Here is a 19,859-nt window from a genome sequence, read left to right as displayed (position 1 = left end):
AATCTCCACCCTAGGGGAGGGCTTATCCTAATTTGGAGTTCCTGGGGTCCTAAGCCAACCCCCAAGGCGGGTACCTTTTTCAATAGAGGTATGTTTTGGGGGGTTACGTGTCATAAGGTGAATCTGGGGACAAATTTGGCCTTTTCTGCGCGCGTCTCTTTCTGGCTCCCACGGCTAGTTTCAAAACATCTTCATTTTTCATTTATTTCTAGTCTAAGTTTCTATAGCCTGTCATAGGTCTTCATGGCCTAGCTCCCTCTGTTCCTGTTATGGGTACTGATTACTGTGGGTAAGAACCTAGCATCCTGACTTGGAAGTTATCCATTAACTGAGGTTTGACTCCCTTTGGGTCTTAGGTTTTTCTGTTAACCCCTTTTTTGCCTCCTACATCAAGCTGGACATGTCAGTGAGCTATTCAGGTTCTATCTACTCTTGGGGATGTCACTGAGGATGGGGTCACAGCCACATTATCGTCCCTCACTTCCCAGGAATATACATCTGGCCTCCCTCAAAGTTATACCTATAACCCCCAGCACCCATTGAGTAACAGAGCAGTTCTGGAGTGGTTTGCCATTTCCTTCTCCAGCTCATTTTACAGATGAGGAAACTGAACTAAACAGGGTGAAGTGACTTGCCCAGGGTCACACAGGTAGGAAGTGTCTGAGGCCAGATTTGAACTCAAGAAGATGAGTCTGTCTGACTCCAGGCCTGGCACTCTATCCACTGCTCAACCTAGCTGCCCCAGTTGACATTAGATGGAAGATTGCGGGGTTGGGGGGGTGGTGGACCTCAGAATAACTGAAATTCAGAGATTGACTGGGACCTTTCCCAATGAAAGTCCTTTTCTTCAAGTAGTTGCTTTAGGGCTAGGTATGTATATCAGGCTCTGATATCCCAGTTCTTTATTATTCCTGCTAGTTTTTAATCCCTGCCCTTAGTTATTCCTCCCAGTTTTTAAGGAGGGTCTTCCTTGATATGCAACTTCCTGGGTGGAGGAGAAAATCTTTTGTTCAAAGATCCTTTCTTTAAATAGGTTTATTTCTCGAACCCCTCATTGATTTTTTTTTTGGCGGGCCAGTGAGGGTTAAGTGACTTGCCCAGGGTCACACAACTAGTAAGTCTCAAGTGTCTGTGGCTGGATTTGAACTCAGGTCCTCCTGAATCCAAGGTCAGTACTCTATCCACTGGACCACCTAGCTGGCCCACCTTTTTAAAAGTTTAAAATTAAAAAAAAATTTCACCCCTCATTGATTTGTGTAGTTGCTGGGGGTTACAAGAAAGTCCTCCAGCCCTCTTCCAGCCAAGCCTCACTCCTGTCAATCTTGGTGGGCTGAGAGTTGGTTAGCAATCTAAAATTGACTGCTCTATCTGCCCGGAATACTTCACAGATACAGTCACCACTGAAGGTGGACATAGGCTTTGCTAAATTGGCCTCACAAATTGGAAGGAAGGCTCTATAACTTTCTCTTGCCCTGAGGAGGGGAAATCTGCCAGTTGAGAATGTCTACCCAGTGTGGGTCTGGGGAAATGGACTGATAATGTTCAGCAGCTGCATCACTGCTACCATTTATTTTTAATTTTTTTTTTATTTTTTAGTGAGGCAATTGGGGTTAAGTGACTTGCCCAGGGTCACACAGCTAGTAAGTGTTAAGTGTCTGAGGCTGGATTTGAACTCAGGTCCTCCTGACTCTAGGGTTGGTGCTCTATCCACTGCACCACCTAGCTGCCCCTACTGCTACCATTTCTTGACCGGTGTGACTTGCCCAGGGTTACACAGCTAGTAAGTGTCTGAGGGCAGGTTTTAACTCTGGTATTCCTGACCTTAGGTTCCCGCTATCTGTTCTTCTCATCATTATTTACAGCACAGTATTCTTTCACATTTATTTACTATCCCTTGTTTGGTCATTCCCCAATTGATAGGCATCTTCTCAGTTTCCAGTTATTTGTCACTATTAAAAGAGTTATTATATTTTAATAAATCTATAGTTTCTTTTGTTTAGAATGAATCTTCCCCCAACGTAACCTTTCTCTGATTTCCGTTTCTCCTTTCTCCCCTTTTGCTGTGTTCTTCTTTATGTATATACTTCTCCTTTGACCAATTTAGATGAGTGAGGTTCAAGTTTTAGCCCCTCTTCCATATGTTCCTTTTTTTTTTTTTTTAAATAGAGTTCTCTTTGTGTAGGGCTGCTAGGTGGTACAGTGAAGAGAGTGCTGTCCCTGCAGTCAGAAAGATCGGAATTCAAATCCACTGAAAATCTGTTGTCTTTTTAAGCCTTGGCTTCTTCAACTGTATGATAAGGTCCTTGGACTAGGTGACCTTCAAGGTTTCCTCCTTGTTTCATAACAGCATTCTGGGCCACCAATGGAGTGAAGCATGACTGTGTGCTTTCTCCCATGAAAAGGGCTGCTATAAATATTTTTGCACATTAGGTCCTTTCCTCCCCTTTTTTAAATATCTTTTCTTTTTTTTTAAAGTGAGGCAATTGGGGTTAAGTGACTTGCCCAGGGTCACACAGCCAGTAAGTGTTAAGTGTCTGAGGTCAGATTTGAACTCAGGTACTCTTGACTCCAGGGCCTGTGCTCTATCCACTGCACTACCTAGCCGCCCCAAATGGTAAACCACTCCAGTATCTTTTATTTTTTTTTTAAGTGAGGCAATTGGGGTTAAGTGACTTGCCCAGGGTCACACAGCTAGTAAGTGTTAAGTGTCTGAGGCCGGATTTGAACTCAGGTCCTCCTGACTCCAGGGCCAGTGTTCTATCCACTGCGCCATGCCATCTAGATGCTCCTTTAAACCTTCCCATATTTTCTGAAACCATTTCCTCCATCATTTCTGTTTTTGTGGCGGGAGGGGGGGGGTGTTTGGTGAGGCAATTGGGGTTAAGTGACTTGCCCAGGGTCATACAGCTAGTAAGTGTCAAGTGTCTGAGGCTGGATTTGAACTCAGGTCCTCCTGACTCCAGGGCCGGTGCTTTATCCACTGAGCCACCTAGCTGCCCCCTTTCCTCCCCTTTTTAATGATCTCTTTAGAATGCAGACCTAGTAGTGGTATTGCTGGATCAAAGAGCATGCACAGTTTGGACATATTTCCAAATTGCTCTCCAGAATGGTTAGATCAGTTCACAACTCCACCAGCAGTGCATTAGTGTCCCAATTTTCCTACATCCTCTCCAACATTTATCATTTTCTTTTTTTGTCATATTAGCCAATCTGACAGCTGTGAGGATCCAAAGCTTTTTAGCACAGTGTGTTCAGTGATGTTGTCAGTTTTCTTCAAAGAGAAGAAAACGGCATCAAGGTCACCTCTCTTATGGTTCTGTGAGTCTCTCAGGGGATAGCTAGCATTCAACTGTTACATTCACTGGTTATGTTGTGGGAAATTCCAATAGAGAAACCCAAATGGCACTCAGGAATAAGGAAGAGCAGTTTATTGACACGCTGGCCCTAAGCAGAGTAGCCTCTGATACTCTGGGCACCGAACAAGTGTCCAAGCTGCATTTTTATATCTCTTAGGTGTTCAACGCATGCAGATTTTCACAGGTACATTGTGGTGAATTACTTGGCAGACAGGAAGGCATATTTCAGTAAACAGAGGCATAAGTCAGGAAGTTGGTACTAAACCATAGACTTCAGGGGAACAAACAGTATGTTCTACTTTCATTTTGGGGTCTCAGCTTGGGCCTCAGTTTTATCCCTTGTACTTTCCCATATTATTCCCCCCTTTGGTGCCCCCTCTATACCCCCCAGGTTCTAGAGGGGCATCATCTAGGGCCCGCTTTGATCTCCCCACTCCCTCCAGTTCAGGGGACATAGCCATAACTGGGGAAACGAAGTCTGAGTCAGCATAGACAGACAGCTGGGGAACCAGGAAGACGATAAGACAGTTATTCAGGCAAAACAGATAGATAGCAAGTGCCAGTGCACAGAGGAGGAAAATCAACATGGTTAAATGAGTCTCATGCATCAGCAGAGGGGTCTTGGGAAAGCTGTCTACGTCGGGCAGTGGTCCGCTTCTGGGCCAACAGCCTGCTGGCAGGGTCCCACTGCTCCTTCATGATCTGAAGTTTGTTGGGGCAATCAGGAACCAACTCAGACCTCCACCCATCACTGGGCAGCTGAACCTTCTTCACTTTGGAATGATGGACCCAGGGAATGATACCTGCAACTGGGTTTGGCAGATCTGGGCTTTCTTCCTGGGGACCTTGTACCCTGCTTTAGAGAGGAGATCCAGCAGGGCCTGGGTTCCCATCCAGCACTGGTCTCGTGTAGATCCAGCAAGGAGGAGGTCATCTACATGCTGGATCAAGGTGCAGCCAGCTCCTGCCGAGGGAATGCCTGGAGATCCCGTGCCAGAGCTTCCCCCAAAAGAGTGGGGGAGTTCTTGAATCTTTGCGGAAGGGGAGTCCAGGTTAGCTGGGTTTTCCAGCCTGAGTCCAGGTCCTCCCACTCAAAGGCAAACAGGGGCTGACTGGGTGGGGCGATTCGCAGGCAGAAGAAAGCATCCTTGAGATGCAAGCATGTGAACCAGGCAGCCTCAGGGGATATCTGGGCCAATAGGGTGTAGGGCTTAGGAACCACTGGGTGGGCCGTGACAGTGGCATTGTTGAGTGTGGAAGATCCATTCAAGGAGGTCTATCATGGCCTGGGGCTTCTCAGAATAGGGAGGGGAATGGTTTTTCCAATTCAGGAGGTCCGTGGTGGTGAAGGGCTGATAAGAGAAGACTGACTGGTCTGGTTGGTAAGTCCCATCTGGGTTCTCTCAGCCCTGCCTCAGGGTCTCTTGGAGGAGCATCTGGAAGGCAGGTCTGGCCTTGGCTACATCAAGGGGACTCTGTCCCCCTCTCTGGTCTGGGGAAAGGGCCAGAAGAAGTTGTGGAGATGAGGCCCACGGAGAGGGAGTCTCGTAGGGAGCCAGAGGCTGATAAAGGTTCAGATTCTGGGGAGGTGGTGGTGAAGCCGAGATATATGGGGGAGGCTCATCTTCTGGTGCCCCCTGTAAGACAACTGGCTTGTGGGGGTCTGACCCTGATGCCTGGCCAACCAAAATCCTAGCCTGTCCCTGTGTTCTCTTACGCATCCGAACCCACGGGGGCTTGGTGCGGACAACTTCCAACCAGGGGAACTGATCTGGGTGCTCGGGCTGGTCTGTAAGACCTACTACCGCCCTGTAAACTGCTCTGGTGACTTCTGGGTCTAGAGTTCCCTCTGAGGGCCATCCCGCATTCGGGTATGCATGGTTTTATAGGTCTTTGGTCATAGTTCCAAATTGCTCTCCAGAATGGTTGAATCCATTCACAACTACACCGATAGTGCATTAGTCTCCAAATTTTCCCATATTTCCTCCAACATTGGTCATTTTCCTTTTCTGTCATATTAGCCCATCTGATAGGTATGAAGTGGTACCTCAGAGTTGATTTTTCTAATCAATAGTGTTTAGAACATTTTTTTTTGTATGATTATAGATAAATTTGATTTCTTCATCTGAAAACTGCTTGTTCATATCCTTTTATGGGGGTTGGGGTGGGGTGGGGGGGAGATGGACATTCAGTGAAATAGAGGACTTTCAAGCATTCCTGATGCAGACCAGAGCTGAATAGAAAATTTGACTTTCAAATATAAGACTCAAGGTAAACAGGAAAGAGAAATCATAAGGGACCCAATAAGATTAAACTGTTTACATTCCTACCTGGGGAATTACAATTATTTATGAATTGGGGAATGGCTCTTATTTTTATAAATCTGACTCAGTTCTCTATATGTTTGAAAAATCAGGCCTTGCTATAATTTTTTTCAGTTATGATTAACCACTCCATTTACCTCCATCCTATCTCATCCCCCACCATTTATCCTATTCTCTCTCTCCTTTTACGTGGTCCATCCTCAAAAGTGTTTTGCTTCTGACTTCTTCCTCTTCCATTACTTCTATCAGCTGCACCCTCTTCTCTTTTTCCCTTGCCTTCTACTTTCCTGCATGGTAAAATAGATTTTTTTTCCCCTTGGGGCAATGTGGGTTAAGTGACTTGCCCAGGGTCACACATGCTAGTAAGTGTCAAGTGTCTAAGGCCAGATTTGAACTCAGGTCCTCCTGAATCCAGGGCCAATGCTTTATCCACTACTTCACCTAGCTGCCCTGGTGGTATGATTTAAAGAGAGGCGTGATCACCGCTCTCCTGGCTTGTGCTGTGGTTTGTGAGTGACCACAAGCACTCTTTTCTGTCCTGGGACTGTGATCAGGGACCTTGTTCCATTGTGGTCACAAGCTCTGGTATGCTAGTGCTCCTCATTCTGGGACAGTGACCCAGGACTGCGACCCAGGTCCTGCACCAAGTGCCAACCAAGGGACCCCTGTAGTCTTACGACCAGTTGTCTGACCCCATTATCATCTGTGGGCTGAGGTCTGGAAGCTACCACTGCATCTGCTGCTTCAGTTGCCCCCAAGGTCTGCTCAGGTTTGCTGGGATGTGACTTGTTCTGGTGCAACCTGTGCTAGATGTCACTTCACTTTCACACTGGTGTGACACACTTTCCTGCTTTTTAGGTTGTCTTGGACCAGAAAATTGTTTTACTCCATCCTTTTGTGGGTTCTGCTGTTCCGGAATTCATTTTGAGGTGTTATTATAAGTTGTTTGGAGGGGGATTTGGGAGAGCTCAGGCAACTCTGCCTTTTCTCTGCCATCTCGGCTCCAACCCCCCTCCCCATCAGAAGGTTTCTAAGGTACCTTTGGGCTCCCACATGCTTGTGTCAGAGAACCTGAGTAACTTTGAGTCTTGGCTCTGCAACTGACTTGCTGGGTGACCTTAGCTAAATAACTCTACCTTTCTTGGCCTTCATTTTATCCTCTTTTTTAAAAAAAGGGGCTGGGGGAGGGGGATGAAATCCAAGGTCCTGTCAGCATAGTCAGCCCTGACTACCTGGCTGTGTGGTCCACAAAAGGTAGGCCTCCTCCCCTCTACCTGCATAAGCTCCACTCTCCTGCCTCTACCCCTGTCCCATCTATTTCTCACCATCATGGTGGTTGTCTGCCAGAGAGCTGTCCTGAGCCTGCTTCTCTTCTTCCTCCATATTCTCTCATCAGTTCTCATGGATTTAGTCATCTGATCTATGCGGATGACTCCTGGATATTCAGTCCCAATATTTCTGCTGATGTCTCCTGAGTCCAGATTTGCTGGCTGCCTCTTGTACACCTCCAACTAGATGTCCTGTGGGCATCTCAAACCTGGTATGCTCAAGCTGAGCTCATGAACTTTCCCTGCAAACCATCTCCTCTTCCCAAATTCCTTGTTGTCCAGAGCCCCACCATCCTCCTGGTCTCCCAGGCTCACTACCTTGGTGCTATCCTTGACTTCCCTCTCACCCATCCCATCTGGCCAGTCTCTTTTTGTCTCTACTCTCACACCATCTCTCTTACATGCCCCCTTCTCCAAGCTCATGCAGCCATCATCCCAATTCAGGCCTCCACCAGCTCATTGAAATATTGTAATAATATTGTATTGTTTTTCTGGTCTGTTACTCTACCTTGTCCATTTTTCTTTTTTTGCAGGGCAATGAGGGTTAAATGACTTGCTCAGGGTCACACAGCTAGTTAAGTGTCAAATGTCTGAGGCTGGATTTGAACTCAGGCTTCCTGAATCCAAGGCCAGTGCTTTATCCACTGCGCCACCTAGCTGCCTCCCTTGTCCATTTTTCTAAAGCACAGATCTAATCATGGTGGGTCTGAACACAGTACCTACTCTACTCGGTAAACTTCAGTAGCTCCCTATTGCCTTCAGGATCAAATAGAAATACCAAGACCCTTTAGAACCTGACCCCTTCCTACCTTTTCAGTCTTATCCCTTCCTCCCCTCCACAGTCTACCATCCAGCAGCATCAGATGTCCTGACATCCTAACTCCTGACTGTGTTTATTTCACTGGCTGGGATGTTCCCCCTTCTCACCTCTCTTTCATGGCTTTCTGCCGGAAGGCTTTCCTGGTCACCTCCATGGCTAATGCCTTTCCTTTGATAGCACCTCCCATTTGCCCTGTTTATCTCCTTAGTATAGGGTTGTTTTCTCCGGTATTAGAGTGTGAGATCCTTGAGGGCAGGGCCCTATGTTTATTTGTCTTTCTTTGTATCTCCAGTCCTTAACACAATGCCTAGTGCAGAGTAAATCCTTAATAAATTCTTGTTTTGGACTGGGAAGGAGAGAATAAAAATGGCTAGTAGAGAGTAGAATCAAACTTGACATATTTGCTGATGACACAGCCTGGGAGCTAACAGGAGCTCTTGACTCATCCCTCCTTTCTGTTTACAGCTGATAAGCTTTTTCAGGCAGGCTATGACTGCTTGATGCTTGGGCTGTGGGTATGCTCCATTTCTCTGGAAGCAAGGATGCATTTAAGTTTGTGGGGGCATTCATTCAGTCACAGGAATCCCCAATCTTTCCAGTTCCCTAGTCTGTCAGCCCTCTGGTCCTCCTCAGTCTTTTTTTTTTTTTTTTTTTTTTTTGCGGGGCAATGGGGGTTGAGTGACTTGCCCAGGGTCACACAACTAGTAAGTGTCAAGTGTCTGAAGTTGAATTTGAACTCAGGTCCCCCTGAATCCAGGGCCAGTGCTTTATCCACTGCGCCACCTAGCTGCCCCTATTCCCTTTATTAATGTCCCCAATAAGAGCCATCTAGCTGTTGCTTGAAGAACTTTAGTGAGGGGAACTCATGACTTCCCAAGTCAACCTATTCCTACATTAAGCCTAAATTTGTTTCTCTCCTTGACTCTTGCTTTGACCCTCCAGGGAAAAAGTCTAATTCCTTTTCTGTGGGAGGGCCCTGGAACACTTGAAGACAACAATCATTTCCCCTTAAAGTCTCTCCTCTAAGTGTCAAGTGTCTGAGGCTGGATTTAAACTCGGGTCCTCCTGAATCCAGGGCAGGTGCTTTATCCACTGTGCCACCTAGCTACCCCCAGACTTTATTTTTTAAACATTGAATCACACTGTTAACTTATGATGAGTTTGTGATCCAATAAAATCCTTGGGTCTTTTCCACAAGAGTTCTTGTCTAGCTATCTAGCCACACTCCCCTATCCCATATTTATCTCTTTTTTTGTACCTACATATACTATTTTACTTATTTGATTTGCCCCAATACTCTACATTTTTTTTTAATACTCTACTTTAAAAAATTTTTTTTCTTTTAAAAATATTTGTTAAAATCCACAAAAGTACCAAAACATTGTATTTTAATAAAATGGACACTTTCACACATAGCCTTTCCTACACAGTACACAGTTCACCCCCCACCCCAGTACACTCCCTGCAAAGGTTTATCAGTTGTAAACAGAAAGAAGGGATGAGTCGAGACTTCCTGTTAGATTCCAGACTGTGTCTATCAGTAAATATGCTGTTTGTTTCTACTTTCTGCTGATCATTTTTATTTTCCTCTTCCCAGTCCCCAAATATTATCCTTTGAAGAGAAAGCAGAAAGTAAGGGTTGAGGAGTTCAGTCATAAGTATGTATAAAATAATTTGAGGAAAATATAATTGAGGTATATTACACTAGTAATTAAGACGATAAGAAAAAAAGGTAGTAAATGACCTGAGCCTTGAGTGAACCTAGAGTCTCTAAGAGTTGATGGTGAGTAAGGAGAGCATTCCTGGAATGGGGAGGCAGCCTGTGGAAAGCGTGGAGGTAGGGAATAGAATTGCTGAGCTTGGCAGACATTAAGGAGACCAGTTCTGTTGCACTGGTGGTGTGTATCAAAAGGCACAATATCTTGTCAGCAGGGGTCATCCCAAGGAACCTCACAGAGATTTCCTAAGAAGATTTTACCATCCTTTTCTCCCCAAAGTAAGTAATTTACTATTATTATTTTCTAGTTAAAAAAAATATACTCTGATAATCATATAACAGATATATTTATAATGTAATAATATTCAGTTTAAAAAGAGGAAGAAACTTGCTTCAACAGACTTCTCATATTTAAAATATCACCAATCAGGTGATAATAATTTGTTAACTTTTTTTTTTTTTTTTGGTGAGGCAATTGGGGTTAAGTGACTTGCCCAGGGTCACACAGCTAGTAATTATTAAGTGTCTGAGGCTGGATTTGAACTCAGGTCCTCCTGAATCCAGGGCTGGTGTTCTATCCACTGTGCCACCTAGCTGCCCCATGGTGATAATAATTTAGTTAAATATCTTTTCTATTTCAATGGGACCAAACATTCTTTCTAGTCTTTACTTCCCAACCATATAGACTGTTTTTTTCTCCACTGAATTTTGCTTTACACTTTAGCAGAGTTTTATTATGTGAAACCAACCAATTGCCATACCGTCATTCTTTTTTGGGTTCCTTAATGCTTACAAATTCACCATCCATACCAATTCTTTTTTTTCTTTTTTTTTTTTAAATTTTTTTAGTGAGGCAATTGGGGTTAAGTGACTTGCCCAGGGTCACACAGCTAGTAAGTGTTAAGTGTCTGAGGCTGGACTTGAACTCAGGTACTCCCGACTCCAAGGCCAGTGCTCTATCCACTGCGCCACCCAGCTGCCCCCCATACCAATTCTTTAAGGGCTTTTGGGCAACTAGAATTGGTTACAATCACAGTGTGGGGATTAAAATTGTCTGGCCTACAAGAAAAGAGACTGAGGCAGAGCTCTGAGCCACCATAGAGTGGGTACAGTATAGATTCATGTTATCCAACTTCAACTGGGCCTTCGCTGCAGCAAGGCAACCCACTTTCTCCAAATATTACCTCACTTCCCAAGAAGATATTCTAAACCCCTTCTCTCAAGCCTCCCACATGTCCCCCTCTACCCTTGCTAAGGTCTTCACCTCTTTACTGAGAAAATTGAAGCTATTCAACATAAGCTCCCTCTTCTCTTTTTCTCTCTTGACATCATCATCCCCCCCGTTCCTTTCTCTTAGTCTCTAGCAAAAAGTGGCTCTTCATCTAGCCAAGGTCAACCCCTCTAACTTTTCATCCTATCCCCTCCTATCTTCTTTCTTTTTCCCCTCAATCATCAACCAGTTATTAAGTACCTACTGTGTGCCAGGCATTGCTCTGAGAGCTGGGGATACAAAGAAAGACAAAAACTTAGTCCTTACCCTCAAAGAGCTCACATTCCAATTGGGGGAGACAACATGTGAAAAAATCCTATAAATAAGATATATACGGTAGAAATGAAAGGTAATCTCCAAGAGAAAGCACTGGCAGTGGGGTGAGGAGCTGGGGGGAGACCAGGAAGCCTTGCAAACAGCAAATTAAACAAACACAATGTGTGAACTTCCAACTTTTTTTTCCCTTAGAAAAGTTTTCGGATAGAGCACCGGCCCTGGAGTCAGGAGGACCTGAGTTCAAATCCGGCCAAAAAATATATATGAAAAAAGAGAAGTTTTCATTTGATATGTCATTATGACATATTATAACATCTAGAAGTTATTACTATTACCTGGATATATGTGTATGTATATATGTGCACACACACATATATACATATACATATATAATATGCAAAGATCTGTTACATGCACAGTCTACTTTCTAGGCAGTTACAAATTAAGTCTGACCCTCATTGTTTTAAATTCTATGATAAGATCTGAACCTTAACTTAAGAAAGTTTCTATGATATGCACCTGTAAGAACCAAGAGAACATTGTACACAGTATCAACAACATTATGTGATAGACTTAACTTTTCTCAGCAATACAGTGATCCAAGACAATGCCAGAAGACTCATGGTGGAAAATGTTCTCCACATTCAGAAAGAGAACTATGGCGTCTGAATGCAGATTGAAGCAGACTGTTTTCACTTTTGTTGTTGCTTTTTTGTTGTTGTTGTTGTTTATTCTTTCTGGCATTTCCCCCCCTTTTCTTCTGAGTCTTCTCTTACAACATGTGGAAATATGTTTAACATGATTGTAATGTATGAGCTATATTAGATTGCTTGCTGGCTTCTGGAGAGGGGAGGGAAGGGAGGGTGGGAGAAAAATTTGGAACTCAAAAGAAATCTTTACATGTAATTAGAAAAAAATTTAAAAAAGATTTCTTTAGAAATTGGAAAAAAGAGAAATGTGCATGCAAACTAATCTGGAATTTTTTTTTTTTTTGTGGGGCAATGAGGGTTAAGTGACTTGCCCAGGGTCACACAGCTAGTAAGTATCAAGTGTCTAAGGCCAGATTTGAACTCAGGTCTTCCTGAATCCAGGGCCACTGCTTTTTCTACTGCGTCACCTAGCTGCCCCCTAATCTAGATGTTTTACACAAGCTCTCTTGATGAGCCTAATATAGTCGCATTTCCCAGATATTAAAGTTATCATGACATAGCTGTAATGAGAGAAATGACACCACATAAGAGCACCATTCATGCAAGAAGATCCTGTAATATTAGGTAAACAAAAATGAAATAATCATCCTCAAAACTTACATTCTTCTGGGGGAAATAAAAATATGTCTGCATATCATTTTATGTAAAATAACTATATGGAAATGTATATGCAACCTAAGACAGGGCATTGGCCCTCATCTCACTCTTTGGATTGGCTCATTCACCCCCACTGCTCTCATGATAGCAGGGCTGGGATTTGTGGAGAGGGACACACTATGCAGCTATAACTGAAATCTCTCAGGGTCCTAGAGGTAACACTGATGTTGGGGATACACTCCTGAGGGTGTTCAGGAGGGTGTTCAGCTCCTCATTACAAAGATTCATCACTATGACACCAGTGATTATTCTTACTTTTACTTTCTATTGAATAAATGTTATTATTATCATCTTTGCTTTTGCCTTGTTTAGTAATTATATATATATATATATATATATATTTTTACACCAATAACTCTTTTTTTTTTTTTAGTGAGGCAATTGGGGTTAAGTGACTTGCCCAGGGTCACACAGCTAGTAAGTGTCAAGGGTCTGAGGTCAGATTTGAACTCAGGTCCTCCTGACTCCAGGGCCGGTGCTCTATCCACTGTGCCACCTAGCTGCCCCGACCAATAATTCTTTTTTTTTTTTCCGTTACATGTAAAGATAGTTCTCAACTTTTGTTTATGCAAGCTTTACAATTTCAGATTTTTCTCCCTCCCTCCCCTCCCTCCCCCCTCCCCTAGACAGCAGGTAATCTGATATAGTATATATATATATATATATATATATATATATATATGTATATATATGTATATATATGTATATATATGTATATGTATATGTATATATATGTATATGTATATATATACACACATATACATATACATATATATATATATACACACACATAATAACATTAATCCTATTTCTGCATTAGTCATGTTATAAGAGAAAAAAAATCAGAGCAATGATGAATAACCTCTAAATAGAAAAAAAGCAACAGCATCAAAACCAAAAGAAATAGTATGGTTCATTTAGCATCTATACTCCGCAGTTCTTTTTTTTTTTTTCCTGGATTTGGAGATCCTCTTCCATCACGAGTTCCCTGGAACTCTTCTGTGCCATTGCATTGGTGAGAAGCGACCAATAATTCTTAAATATAAACAATTACTAAACAAGGCAAAAGCAAGGATAATAACATTTACTCAATAGAAAGTAAAAGTAGGAATAATCAAAATATCATGGTCCATCTATGAACTTGGGTCATACTCTCCCACCCAAGCATGAAGTTTCCATGGGGAAAGGTGAGCCCATACTTATAGAAACCTAGCAGGTATGCTCATAAATGTGGAAACCTATGTACCCATGCAATGCACAAATCTGGACTTGACGTCCTTAGTCCCTTCAGAAACAATATGCACCACAAATAGCTGCTTCTCTGCTAGCTCCTCCCTTTTGGATTTTCACCACTCTCCTCCTAGGGAAAACCAATCTTCTTGGGTTCTCTTAAGCTGATGACAGACAATATGGAACTGAGAAAAAAGTATTATGCTATTTCCTTAATCTTTTTTTTTTTTTTTGGGTGAGGCAATTGGGGTTAAGTGACTTGCCCAGGGTCACACAGCTGGTAAGTGTCAAGTGTCTGATGCCAGATTTGAACTCAGGTCCTCCTGACTTCAGGGCCGGTGCTCTATCCACTGCGCCACCTAGCTGCCCCAGTATTATGCTATTTCAATGAGAAACAGTTCTCATAAGTCAGAAAACTGCTAAGCTCCTCAAGTCTGCAAATGGCAGGAATTCTGCTTTGTTCACTTACTTTGAAATCATAGCTTTCTTCCACCCCGCTCCTGTACCCCATCGTTTCTCCCTTTCAAACCAGAAGAGTCGGAGAGGAAAGCACAAACACCCCTGAGACAATTCCCCTATTTCAGCTATAGATGGCACTAGAAAACAGTAAGATTCAGTAGCAGTACCCACAGTAGTAGGATTCACCTTTCAGCCAATGAGCTTCCAGAAGTTGGTTCAGCCTTTCTCCAGACCATTAGCCAAGCAATGCCTCTTCAGCTGGAGAATTCCCAGAAAAGCAGCTGTATCTATACACAGAGAAATACAAGATAATTTGATGGGAGGCATTAGCTGCTGGGGAAATCAGGGAAGGCTTCATGTATGAGATAGTCTATGAAGTGAGCTTTGAAGGAGACTAATTATTCTAAGAGGCAGGAAGTGAGGATGGAGGATTGTTTCTTTTTACTTCTGCCTCTCAGAAGCTCCCTCAAAACTCTGCCTTAGTCGTCCCTAGTACTCATCTTTCTCAGTACATCCTCTTATGAAATTACTTTGTATCTATTTTGTATTTGCCCCTCAGGGAGCCTATTGTTTTAGCCCAGCAGAATATAAGCCCATTGAGAGCAGCAGCTATTTTCCTTTTTTGCTTCCATATCCACATTCTTTCAGCAGCTTCTCTAACAGAGCTGATGAGATTTTATAACCTTGCCAAGACAGAAGATTCAGGGGATTGAAAATCTGGCAAGTCCCCAAAGCACTTTTCAGATAATAAGCTTTTATACTTTTCTCAAACACTAAATGATTATTATTCATTTTAAAACAAAATATATCTGATTAAATACTTGACAGTTTGTTTTAATCATAATGACAAGTCTCTAATAAGAAAGGGTTAAATTAATAATTTCAAGGCATTCTGATAAAAAGAATTAACTTTCCAAGATAAATTACATCACCCTCTGTGAATCATTTCTCAGATTAACAACATTTCTTATACAATGGCTTCACCAAAAATAATAATACAAGAAAAATTAGAAACTCCAAAATAACAAAAATAATATCATGGATTATCAAAACATTAAAAAAAACCCTATCACCAGTCAAATATCCATTTGATTGAATGCATTTCCAGATAACCTTTTTGTAGAAAATTATTTCATTTGAGAGCAGAACCAAGAGAACATTGTGCACAGAGACAGCAATATCATTTGATGGAGAACTGTGACTTAACTATTCTCAACAATACAATGATTCAAGACAATCCCAAAGGACTAATGATGAAGCATACTATCCACCTCCACGAATTAGAGATTAAGTTTGTAACTAAAATGTAATATCTGTACCATAAATGTCCAAATGGAAGGTTTTTGTAGATACTGAGATATTTTAAGAATGATATGAGGGGGCAGCTAGGTGGCACAGTGGATAGAGCACAGACCCTGGAGTCAGGAGGACCTGAGTTCAAATCCAGCCTCAGACACTTAACACAGCTGTGTGACCCTGGGCAAGTCACTTAACCCCCATTGCCTCACTAAAAAAAAAAAGAATGATATGAGACACTTTCTATGTCTGTAAATTTGTGGTATATCCATATAGATTGTTCCTAACTGTCTCAATCCTGAGATCATGGAGATGTACTTGGCATTTTTGGTCCAGATGAGTCATTAGGCTTCTTGGGTTTACTATCAGGATTCCTACTTCTGACATCAAATTGTTGGTTGAAAACAAACCCAAACCTGAAAAAAAGATTTTTAGAAATTTATAAAGTCAGTGGGGGGTGGGGGTGGGAGTGGGGGTGGGGAGGAGGAGTTGAAAAAGAGATGGCCTGCTCCCTCCCTCCAACACCCTCCCCCCAAGCCTCTGTAATGTAAGTTTTATATTATATAGAGTTCAAACAAAGGAACAAAGAAACAACAACTGCTTGGTCAGCACATAGGCAGTTTCCAAATAAGAGCACACTTTATTAAAAAAAAACAGGATGGGGGCAGCTAGGTGGTGCAGTGGATAGAGCACCAGCCCTGGATTCAGGAGTACCTGAGTTCAAATTCGGCCTCAGACACTTAACACTTACTAGCTGTGTCACCCTGGGCAAGTCACTTAACCCCAATTGCCTTACTAAAAAAAAAAAAAAAAAAACAACCCCAAAAAACCCAGGATAGATAAAGGGATGAGGCAGCATTTGATATTAATATACCTTTCCTGGTGTACTTCTACAATCCTAAAGAAGTGTTTATACTTTGTTGTTCCTTTAGGAGGTAGAAAGAAGTTTCTCCATCAATTTCTTTTTCTTCTTTTTTTTTGGGTGGGGCAATGAGGGTTAAATGACTTGCCCAGGGTCACACAGTTAGTAAGTGTTGTGTCAGGTGTCTGAGGCCGCATTTGAACTCAGGTCCTCCTGAATCCAGGGCCAGTGCTTTATATACTGGGCCACCTAGCTGCCCCACTATTCCCTTATAGTAAAGGTTTCTTCTTTAAGCTCGTGTCAACTGGATGACTGTTCAAGGTAAACACATTGGAAGAAGCTCATTAGCTGTGATTGTAGGACTGGGAAATTACAGAATAGAGTCTTTTTTTTTTTGGGCAGGGCAATGAGGGTTAAGTGACTTGCCCAGGGTCACACAGCTAGTACATGTCAAGTTCTGAGGTTGGTATTCAGGTATGCCTGAATCCAGGGTCAGTGCTTTATTCACTGCGCCACCTAGCTGCCCCCCAGAATAGATTCTTAAACCTGGGTTAGTCACAGTTGAGATTCAACCTGTGAATGTGAGTTGGGGAGGGTGCTACATTGTTGGTACTCAACCAGGATCTATTTTAACTTCTTTCTTAATTTCCAGGATCCCATCAGAAAAGAATGCATATTTTTTCCTTTCCTTTTGTTTTCATACTTAAATTCAAAGTCATGGGTTCTTGGAGATCTCCCAAGGAGAAGTTGCATAGTCACTTGTTGGCTATGTTATAGAGGGGATTTCTTTTGCGCTTAGGGTGGAGGAGATACCTCTTCAGATGTCTTCCAGCTCTCACATTCTGCAGTTTTGGTACAGACAAGCTGTAAAGTCCAACGTAGTTCATAGTCAGCCTAGACCCATCCATTCAAAGGTGAGAATGGAGGCCTTGCTGCTTTGTTAAGTCCAGACTCTCAACCATCTCAAGGACTTGTTCAGTATAGAAGTAGATTACAGAAGGGATAGAACCATCTGGCTAGTAACCAAGCTACCTGATGTTACAGGTGAAGTGGGAAAAGAGGTTACACAAGTTGACAGATAGCAGTACTGATGCTTGGACATATAATGCGCATTTTGGGTTATGGGTTCATAGATTAAGAACTGGAAGAGACATTAGAAGTCATCTATATTGTACAGTTTACAGAAGTAAATGAATATAGTAACCTTGTATTTGACAAATGTAAGACTTAAGCTTTTGGGATAAGAATTCATTATTTCATAAAAATTGTTGGGAAAACTGGAAAGCAGTCTGGCAGAAATTGGGCATAGATCAATATCTTACACAATTTACCAAGATAAGGTTAAAATGAATATATGACCCAGATATAAAGAGAGATATTACAAGACAATTTGAAGAAAATGGAATGCATTACTTATCAGACTTATGGATAAGCAAACAATTTATGAACAAACAAGAAACAGAGAGCATTATGAGGTGTAAAATAGATGCTTTTTATTACATTGAATTAAAAAGGTTTTGCACAAATAAAACAAACAGCCATGAAAATAAAATATAGCACAAAATTGGAAAAATTTTCTATTGATAGTTTCTCAGATAAAGGTCTCATATCTCAAATATACAAAGAACTTTGCCAAATCTATAAGAATACAAGTCATTTCCCAACTGATAAATGGTCAAAGGACAAGGCAGTTTTCTGATGAAGAAATCAAAACAATTTGTAGCCATATGAAGAATGCTCTAAATCATTATTGGTTAGAAAATGCAAATTAAAACAACCTTGACATATCACTTTACACCTATCAGAACTGCTAAAAATGATTGAAGGGGAAAGTGATAAATGTTGGAGGGGATGTGGAAAAACTGGGACACTAATTCACTGTTGATGGAACTATGAACTGATCTAATCATTTTGGAGAGCAATCTGGAATTATGCCCAAAGAGTTATTAAAGTGCCTATACCTTTTCTTTTCTTTTTTTTTTTTTCAGGGCAATGGGGTTAAGTGACTTGCCCAGGGTCACACAGCTAGTAAGTGTCTGAGGCTGGGTTTGAACTCAGGTCCTCCTGAATCCAAGGCTGGTGCCTTATCCACTGCGCCACCTAGCTACCCCAAAGTACCTATACCTTTTGACCCAGCAATACTACTACTAGGTCTATTTCTTTTTTTTTTGTTTTGTTTTGTTTTTTGTTTTTTTGGTGAGGCAATTGGGGTTAAGTGACTTGCCCAGGGTCACACAGCTTGTAAGTGTCAAGGGTCTGAGGCCGGATTTGAACTCAGGTACTCCTGAATCCAGGGCTGGTGCTCTATCCACTGCGCCACCTAGCTGCCCCCTACTAGGTCTATTTCTAAAGATGATTAGGAAAAAAGGAAAAGAACCTATATTTTCTAAAATGTTTGTAGCAGCTCTCATTGTGGTGGCAAAGAACTGGAAGTTGTGAGGATGCCCATCAAATGGGGAATGTCTGAACAAGTTGCGGTATATGATTTGGATGGAATATTGCAGGGCTATAAGAAATGATGAGCTCATTGGTTGTAGGAAAAACCTGGATGGATTTATGTGAAATAATGAAAAGCAAAATAAGAGAACATTATATACAGTAATAGTGATACTGCTTTAAGAGCAACTTTGAGTGACTAAGTCATCTGGACTATTATAAATACTAAAAAAAACTACAAAGGACCTTTGAAGGAAAATGCTATCTGCATCCAGAAAACACACTGATAAATAGAAATATGTATATAATGATTTTACATACATACACAATATACCTATATATCAATACATACAGTCACACATACATACATACACACAAATACACTATTTGTGTCTAATGGTAGCCATCTCTAATGGGGGGGTGGGGAAGAGGAGAAAAAAGGGAAAAAAAGAGTTACATGATGATTATATAGTTAAAAGGAACAGCAAACTGTACATAATAGGCAGTTTTGTGCACGATCATCTTTTTTATTACACTATGTTGTGGAAATGCTTGTGTTATTTCATAAATTAAAAATGTAAAAAAAAAAGAAGCCATCTTGTATAATCTTTTAATTTTTTTCTTTCTTTCTTTTTTTTTTTTTGTGTGTGTAAGGCAATTGGGGTTAAGCGACCCTGGAGTCACACAGCTAGTAGGTGTTAAGTGTCTGAGGCCAGATTTGAACTCAGGTCCTCCTGAATCCAGGGCTGGTGCTCTAACCACTGCGCCACCTAGCTGCCTCCAATCATTTCATTTTAAAAGAGGGTAACTGACTTGCTTGGCCTAGGGTCAGACAGGGAGCAAGTGACGGGGTTAGGTTTGGACCCTGGTCCTTTAATTCTCAACCCATGATTCTTTTCCCTTCATCCCACTGCTCTGACCAGGACCTTCTACCCTTCCACCTTTTTCTGAGCCTTAGTCTTCCTAAAGCTACTCTCTGTCCTCACCATACCCTCTGGTCCCTTCATCTATCATTGCTTCACTTTTCACCTTTCCCAAACAACCTTGTATTTAACCAGTTCACTGTTATACTTTCCCCTTGCCTTTAAGCCTTTTTCTCCTCCTATGGATGCTCACAC

At 42.0% G+C, this 19,859-nt stretch overlaps 1 protein-coding gene across 9 annotated transcripts in view; it reads left to right on the top strand.

The window, feature by feature from the left end:
- Positions 1-9,374: 9,374 nt before the first annotated feature.
- LOC122746015 (cytosolic phospholipase A2 gamma-like) overlaps positions 9,375-19,859 on the top strand; it is a 50,391-nt gene continuing 39,906 nt past the window's right edge. For 5 of the 9 annotated variants that reach the window (XM_043991492.1, XM_043991494.1, XM_043991493.1 and 2 more), the window contains exon 1: positions 9,375-9,824. The gene's annotated coding sequence lies outside the window, so the exon portion shown is untranslated. The remainder of the gene's footprint in view (positions 9,825-19,859) is intronic. The other 4 variants (XM_043991490.1, XM_043991491.1, XM_043991489.1 and 1 more) reach the window with 4 other exon arrangements.

This window comes from Dromiciops gliroides, chromosome 3, assembly GCF_019393635.1.
Source record: "Dromiciops gliroides isolate mDroGli1 chromosome 3, mDroGli1.pri, whole genome shotgun sequence".
NCBI lineage: Eukaryota > Metazoa > Chordata > Mammalia > Microbiotheria > Microbiotheriidae > Dromiciops > Dromiciops gliroides.
The sequence above is the reverse complement of the archived record's forward strand: the minus strand, read 5'-3'. Positions and strand labels throughout refer to the sequence as shown.